General features: G+C 49.2%; 1 non-coding gene across 1 annotated transcript; it reads left to right on the top strand.

The window, feature by feature from the left end:
• Positions 1-7,780: 7,780 nt before the first annotated feature.
• TRNAM-CAU (transfer RNA methionine (anticodon CAU)) lies at positions 7,781-7,853 on the top strand. The gene has a single exon. It is a non-coding gene; the product is annotated as a tRNA-Met (tRNA).
• Positions 7,854-8,088: the final 235 nt, after the last annotated feature.

An 8,088-nucleotide genomic window follows, 5' to 3' on the forward strand; every position in this document is an offset into this window, starting at 1 on the left:
CCACCTTGGTGCCAGGCAGTTTTTCCTCAGTGATACAGCCATGGCCACATCAGTGCCAGGCCATGTTCCCCTCCAACAACAAAAAAGAGCAATGTCCCCAGGAAAGTGGTGGACTCCCCAATGTTGGGCATTTTCAATATTCAGCCATCTTGTCTAGATGGTGCTTTTGCCAAGAAAGGTTGGGCCAGATGATCCTTGAGGTCCCCTCGAGCCTGGTATTCCGTTATTCCATGGATGGCCACCTTGGAGTGGCCGACAATGTCCCCTTCAACATGAACACTTAAACACTTTTCTCCATACAAAAGGGCAAGTTCAATGATCTGTCACCAGTTTGCCTTCGCATTGACATGGATATGGGCAGAGTTTACACTGGAAAAACAAAATTTCAGGAGCAGGTGCTCCGATTCTCTTGGAAGCCACCCCCCGGTCTCATGCGGTTTGTGAGGAATTGATTAAATCACAACTTCAGTCACAGATACCACGTTGTGAGTAAAACTGCCCAACTGTTTCCTGCTTAGCAGCTTTCTGACACAAGCTGTTGGCTGGAGCCTTTCAGCTGCATCTCTCTTTCTCTCTTTCTCTCACATTCATTCCTGGCACCGTGGTTTGAATTTAAGGATGATTTTGCATCAATAGGGCACAATCTCACTGTACAATCCAAGGAACAGGGAGCTGTGACCAGGATTGTCCTTAGGAGTACAGGGAGAAGGACAGCTCTCTATCTATCTTGGAGATATTATCAGTGTTTTTGCATTTTTGGGGTGGAGAGATGCATTGAATTTGGAGTGAATCTCCACTCCCACAAAGGAATGAGGGTTCATGACTTAATTTTGTGATTCAAGGTCACGCAGTTCCAGTGGCCTGTCATTATGAGGCCATAAAAGATGTGACTAACAAGGAAATACAGCCCTGAGGTGTGTGTTTGCTGTGTCCATCACAGCACTGCCCAGGGATAGCACATGAGACATGGATGATCAGCAGAACACTGATACATCTACAACTTAAAACACCAACCCCAAATTTCTGTGTTGACAGGACTCTATTTAAAGTGCCTGCCTTTAAAAAAAAACAATTTCCAGGCTGAGGAAATTCCACCATGCTCTGGGAATTGTGGCTGAGGGCTGAAGGCAGGAGGATGAAGCCACATAATGTTATTTTTGGGGTGTACAGGTGCACCCTGGTGCCAGGGCTGACAATCCCAGGCTCCGTGTGCCGTGTGGTTTGCATCCACAAGGCGACTGTTAGCAGGGCTGCAGCTCGGGCTGAAAGCATCCATATGGTGCTTGGGGAGAGCCACAATCAGAGTATCTGCTGACAGGCTGGGCTATCACATGCTCCTCTCATAAATAATCTGCAGAGACTGTGAGAAGGAAACTTAGATCCACACCGAGACTCGCCTGACCTTTCCCTCCTCGGCTCAGCCCTCGCCCGTGTCGGCGTGTCGACAGCACAGACAGTTGGCGAGTCTGGATTTGGGGAAGGTGTTAGGAGCAGTTGGAATGACAGCATGGACACAGCCTTTGGGATCAGCTCTGCCTCAGCACAGCTCCCCAGCCCTGCTGAGAAAACGCTGCTTTGGAAAACGCTTTGGCTTCAGGCTCGGCGACGGCGCTGGAACAGAGCCCTTCAAAAATGGAGCCACAGAGCATTTCTGTCCTGGCCTCAGAACACTTTATAAAGCATTTAGGCTGAGGAAGAGGAGACTTAACCCAAAAGGGACATTACATGGTCTTCAAATATGCAAAAGGTTTCTGCAGAGCAAGAGGGAATTAGCTCTTCCCTGCTTGCTGTGGGACCAGGATGAGAAATAATGAGCTTACAGCTTGGAAAAGGCCATAGAAATTAGGGACTGGGCTAGGGGTAAGAATTGTTGAGCACCAGAAGAAATTCCCTAGGAAAGAAAAGGAATAATCACCTTTGGATGTTTTTATTTAACGAGAAATTAGTAAAACATCTGCTCTGAAGAGTTCAGGGAGAATTGTTCTGATCTCAGGGAGAAGGATGGGGTAAATAATCCCCTACAGCCCCAGTTTTGCATGAGGCAAAGGAGATGTGATTTCCCAAATTTTCCAAGCAGGTTAGAGCACAGGCTGGGTTTAGATTCCAGCTCAAATCCTCCTGTCTGCACCTAATAAACACTAATACTTAATAAATACACCAGACTAAATACTAAGTAAAAAAAAGAGCAACATAGGTTTTCCCAACTGTTCTATCTTCCACAAGGTTGGGTTGGTGTTTTTTTGTTAAAAATCCAGTATGAACAGTGACTTCAAACCATGGCTGATATTCCCAGCATTTCCCTTGGGAAAAACTCCCACTTTTCCTATTTTTTCCCCACATGAGCTGCCTCACAATGAAACAAGTGTATTTCACATTCAGAATAATAAATCATCCCCTCATTTTTCTGGTACAACAGGACTGAAAAGGCTTTTTTTTTTTTTTTTTTTTTTTTTTCCAAGGAACAGACAAAGCTGTTCCTCTGCAATGCTGCACCCTTCCTGGAAGACAGCTCTCAGTGTGTGGGGCTGGGAGCTCAGCAGCTGTCAGCAGTATTAAATTCACCAGGAACACAGAGAGAAAAGCCCCATAAAATAAAAGGAAGGACACTGTGCTGATAATAACTTGCATTTCAACCTGAATTAAAATACCTCCCCTCAGTTCTTTGCTCACAAATTGTTCTTATCGATCCAGCTCAGCTCAAGATTAATGTGGGTTTGGTTTCTTTATAAGTGTGCAGCCATTACCCAGCTGCTATTGGAGATTTTCAGGCGGAATCTGACTGTAGAGAATTGTTTGCAGTGCCTTAAAATAACTCTTCTGGGAAGTTTTCATCTGAAATTTGCCTCAAGATGGTGGCTACCGTTAAGAACAAATTCCCACACTTCAAATTTCACCTTCTGAGTTAGGAGAACTTAAGGAAGAAGTGATGAGAATGGCCAAATATCTGTTTTAGGGGTAGAAAAGTGTAATTTGAGAGAAGTGAAGCTAGAGAGGAGCCCCACATTTTGCCTGGGTGGGTTTTCTCTGAGGTCTGACAACAGCTAAGCCCATCCCTCAGTGGGAGCACAACTCTGTCTTTTGGAATATCACGTTCTAGACTATTAGACACGCTTTTTTTGGATGGTAAATCCAAGCTTACACACAGATGTGTGCAATGTCATCACAGAAACGTGATTTTCACAGAATGTTTGGCTAAAAACTCCCCCTGCAAGAAGGATTGCCCAAGACATCATTGCTGGGTACCATAACTGACGTCAGTTCCTGCTGTTCCTGCTGTTGCAGCAAACAGCTCCTGGCTCCAGGATCAGGTTTGAAATGGGAGATGTTGCCTGATGGGACACGGTGAATCAGTTGGTGTGAGCAGCCCTGAGCTGTGTTTGTGTACTGATTTCACTCACAAAATCCATAACATCTTGGCAAGCAGCAGCGACAGCACGGGAGGCAGAGCGGGGAAACCGTGGAATAACCCAGCGTGGAACAAGGTCTTCCCTCATTTTTGATACTCCTAGGATTGAAGCAATCCCTCACGTGTTCAAATATTAACTGAGCACTGTGTTGCCTGTGGTTCAGAAAGCACTGTCCTCACTGATGTTGAGAGGTTCTGCGGTTGCACAACCACAGAGCAGCAGCCAGGAACAGCACCCCAACACCTGACCCCTCCAGAGCAGGAGAATCCTTGTGCCAGCTGAGCTGCTCCAGGTGTTGGACAGAACTGAATTGTTCAGGCTGGACTGGGGCCAAAGCTGGAGGAACAAGAACTGTTTGTGGTGGAAGTGCTGTGATGTCTTGGGTGACTGCAGGCACTCACGGCCTTTAGATTGACTGATTCCTCATGGAAGCAAGGACAGCGCGTTGAGGAAAGATCATACCCTCTTCCATAAGTCATAGAATCATGGAATGTTTGGGGTTGGAAGGTTGGAAGTGATCTTAAAAGTTTGGCTTGGAAGGGGCCTTTAAACTCATCCACTGCCACCCCCTGCCACGGCAGGGACACCTTCAGCTATCCCAGGTGGCTCCAAGGGGACACTTCCAGGCATGAGGCACTCACAGCTCCTCTGGGAACCTGTTCAGGGTCTCACCACCCTCCCAGGGAAGAATTCCTTCCCAGTATCCCATCTCTCCCTGCCCTCTGGCAGTGGGGAGCAAGTTAAAGAGAGGGCACGGAGCTCTGCTCTGAAGCAGGAGGAGGTGACCACTTCCTGAGCCATCAGCAGCTTTTCTGCACTGCTCTGGATTTTCCCTGAAGAGCCCAGCCTGTCCAATGCTGTTTATCCTGCAAATCTGGTGGGATCAATGTCCACAAAGCAAGGAAGTGGGAAATCATAGACCCAGGACAAAAAGAGCTGTTTTCCAGCTTAAAATACACACATGACAAAAACCAAAACAAAACTCTTCAGACTTTCTATTGGGATATTCTTTCTTTGATGTGTCCTCCCTCTGAGGATGGGAGCAGTTTTTTAGGAGGCAGGAGCAGTCTTTGTTTTTTATTACAAAGCAGAAATCTCAGTGTAGGCTCCTGCCAACAAAACATGCTGCAAATACTCTCAGTGGCAAACAGGGCTTGCAGACAGGGTTTGTTCATCTGTCTCGGCCTGCCTTGCCATACTTTTCTGTCCCTCTTGCCAAATGGAAAATAAATCATTCTGCCCTCTCTGTTCTGGTTATAATTGGCTGGATATGCCATCAGCTGCCTCATCCCTGCTCAGAGCCTGGGAAGGCATAAACACTTCCAGGATTACACAAAATGAGGACACTAACTTTGGGACCCATCCAAAGCCCTTTAGTGGGTGTGAAGACTAATTGACTACAGCGAGAGCTGCAGCAGCTCCTTAATTGCTATGGGGAAATGAAACAATAACATTTCCCCTTTTCCTACATCCTTTTCCAAGGGCCCTGTGGTAAGGGCTGTGAGCTGCCTGCCTCAGACAGCAGCACTGGAGAGCTCCAGGCCATTACTCGGGAATGTTTTCCAAGGAAGGTGCTCAGACAGTGCTACAGAGGATGGGAGATGATGATAATGCACTTTTCCTGTTTACCCTACTGTCACAAACAAAGCAGCTTGATTCAGATAATGGATTTGGTGAGATAGGGAAGGAAGCAGCAATTTTAGGCTTTGATGACTGAAGTTGATGGTGATATTCAGTTATAACCTCCCTGTTGCACACCAGGTCTCCTCCTTCTGGGCCTCAAGGACCTTCGATGTGCCCAGACTCCCAACTTATTGGTTGTTGCTCCACAAAACAGCACTGGAAATTGGAGACAGCAATTGTTTCTCCTCTCTGATGTGATGAAGGGCAGGAATTCCCTCACTCTGTCCTGTTAGAAGGGGAAACATGGTGACTGGGAGCACTGGGAGCTTTGCCTCAGGCTTTGCTGGGCTCTGGCTGGCATCAGTGTGGGGTGGAGGTGGGCACTGCCTTCTCCCTTTGCCCTTCCTCATCTGCAGGAAATCAGCACGGGGCAATGGAGCTCTCTGGGAATTGGCATGGATTTATGATGGGCTGTCCATCACAGCCCTTTCCAGTCCTGCCTTCTGCTGGCTTGGACAGGAAAGGGGTCAGTGGGCCAAGGGAAGGCTGATGGATGAGAAATGTGGCTCAGCACCCACGGAGCCAAGACTGTGGTGTCAGGTTATAGGGGTCAGATGGATGAGGGAAAGGGGAGAAGGTTGTAGGGTGATTAGGCAGCAGGAGCATTCAGTGAGAAAGGAGAAAGAATAAAGTTCAGATAAAAATATAAAAGCAAAAGAGGGGAAAGCATGTGTGTGCTGTAGACTGCCGTGGTTCTGCTCCAGGCAATGTCACCCAGGACATCTTTTGTTTCATTCACACAAAAATCCTTGCCATCAGTGCTTTCCCCTGTCCCCTCCACGAACCCATCACTTCCTAAACAAACAGACATGACAAGGCCTTTGAAAGCTGTGTCAGAACCTTTAAGTACCAGTTGAGCATAATGCAATGTGGGGAAAGGCAGTGATTCCCTACAGGTGGAAAACAGCTCTGGCCGTATTTCCAAAGCTCTGATGTTTGCTTTACATGACTCACTGCCCATGTGCCTTGCTGTAGATGCTTGGAGCAGCTTTTTGTAATGTAATCAGAGCTGTGGGCACTCCATTTGTCCATCACTGAGGCCCCAAAGGATTAGCACAGCACTAAAAATGACACCTCATCCTGCCTGTGGGCAGAGTCAGGGGGTGGAATGCAGAGGTTCAGCCTGGGGAAGCTGAGCATTTACTCATCCCAGGGCTGGAGCAATGTTGTTTGTACCATGAGCCAGCCTGAACTCATCATGTCATCATCCCATATCCAGATCCTTGGCAATCAGGGTGTCCTGGCCCTGATAACACCTCCCCATCCCAACCTTGGCAAAATCTGTGGGCAGCTCAAGCATCTCATCTGCTCTGGTGAGACCATGAAGGACTGTGAGCAGTAGGACAAGGAGGGTGATGCTCCCCTCTTCTCTGCTCTCATGAAATCCCACTGGAGCTCTGTGTCCAGCCCTGGAGCCTTCAGCATCAGGAGGATGTGGAGCTGCTGGAGAGAGCCCAGAGGAGCCAGGGAAATGCTCCAACAACTGGGAAAGCTCTGGAGCCAGGCTGGGAGAGCTGGGGGTGCTCACCTGGAGAGGAGAAAGCTGCAGGGAGAGCTCAGAGCCCCTTGCAGGGCCTGAAGGGGCTCCAGGAGAGCTGGAGAGGGACTGGGGACAAGGGATGGAGGGACAGGACACAGGGAATGGCTCCCACTGCCACAGAGTGGATTTAGGTGGGGTTTTGGGAAGGAGTTGTTCCTGTGAGAGTGGGGAGGTGCCCAGAGCAGCTGTGGCTGCCCCTGGATGCCTGGCAGTGCCCAAGGCCAGGCTGGACAGGGCTTGGAGCACCCTGGGACAGTGGAAGGTGTCCCTGCCATGGCAGGGTTAGAATGGGATGGTTTTAAGGCCCTTTCCAACCCAAACCATTGTGGGATTCTACAGTGTCCAAAGGTGTGTTCTGCCTTCATCCTCTGCCATCTCCTTGCTCTGCAGAGCAGCCTCCCTGCAGCGATTCTCGTGGGCGATGCTCTCAGACTTTCTGCATCAATTAAATCTCTGTTTTCCCTTCTTCTGCCAGTTTGGGGATTTGTTGCTCGATTGTCATGGCGACTGCATCCGTGGGACCCTCGCTGAGGGTGAGGCCCTGTATTAGGATTCAGGGCAGCACTTCAGCCAGCATCACTGGGGACCCTCTTGTGCTCAGCACTCTCTGAGAGCAGGGAGCTCATTCCACTGCAGAAATCCCAGCTGAACAGCGTCTCTTCACAGCAAACGAGGCTGCCTCTAATTTGTGTTAATTATGTGGAAGCAATTTGATTTTCTCGTGAGCCTGTTGTCAGCGCAGCCCTCACAGTCTATTCCTGGCCAGCAGGATGAGGATGCTTAAGAACCCCAAAGGACTCTGCAGCTGTTTTGCGGAACAACGTGGAATAAAAAGGAGCCATTTCCAAAAGAAATAAAAAAACACAAAAAAAAAGACAAAACCCAAGGTATTTCTTGCAGAACACTGTGGGAAAGAGGAGCCATTTTCAAAAAGACATGAGGTCTGGCTGGCAGAGAAACAGGGGAAAGAAGGAATGAGGGAAAGAACAACGAAACGATCAAAAGAGGTGCAGAAAATGAGATTTTTGTAAGGAAAGAGGTTTCTCAGGCAGCGCGCCGGGAATGGCGGTGAAGACATAAAGACAGAGAATGGCCCGGGAAGGCGGAGGCCGAGAACAAGAGCCGTGCGCGCACGCCCTTTTTTCGAGGAGCCTCGTTAGCGCAGTAGGTAGCGCGTCAGTCTCATAATCTGAAGGTCGTGAGTTCGATCCTCACACGGGGCAAAGATGGTTTCCTCCTTTTTTTTTTCCTTCCCTCTCCCGCAGCCAGCCTTTCCCAAAGAAAGGGAGTGTCTGTTTTTTTCACGGGACTGGAGCAGGAAGCGTGACGGAACGCGGCGAAGGCGGCCCCAGCCCCGCACCGGCCCGCAGCGCGCCGGTTACCGGGCACCGGGCACGGGCTCCGCCATGCGCACGGTCCCTCCGCCCGCTAGGCGGCGCGCACGCTGGTTGTGTCGGT

The sequence above is a fragment of the Zonotrichia albicollis genome, chromosome 13 (genome assembly GCF_047830755.1).
Source record: "Zonotrichia albicollis isolate bZonAlb1 chromosome 13, bZonAlb1.hap1, whole genome shotgun sequence".
In the NCBI taxonomy this organism is placed as follows: Eukaryota; Metazoa; Chordata; class Aves; order Passeriformes; family Passerellidae; genus Zonotrichia; species Zonotrichia albicollis.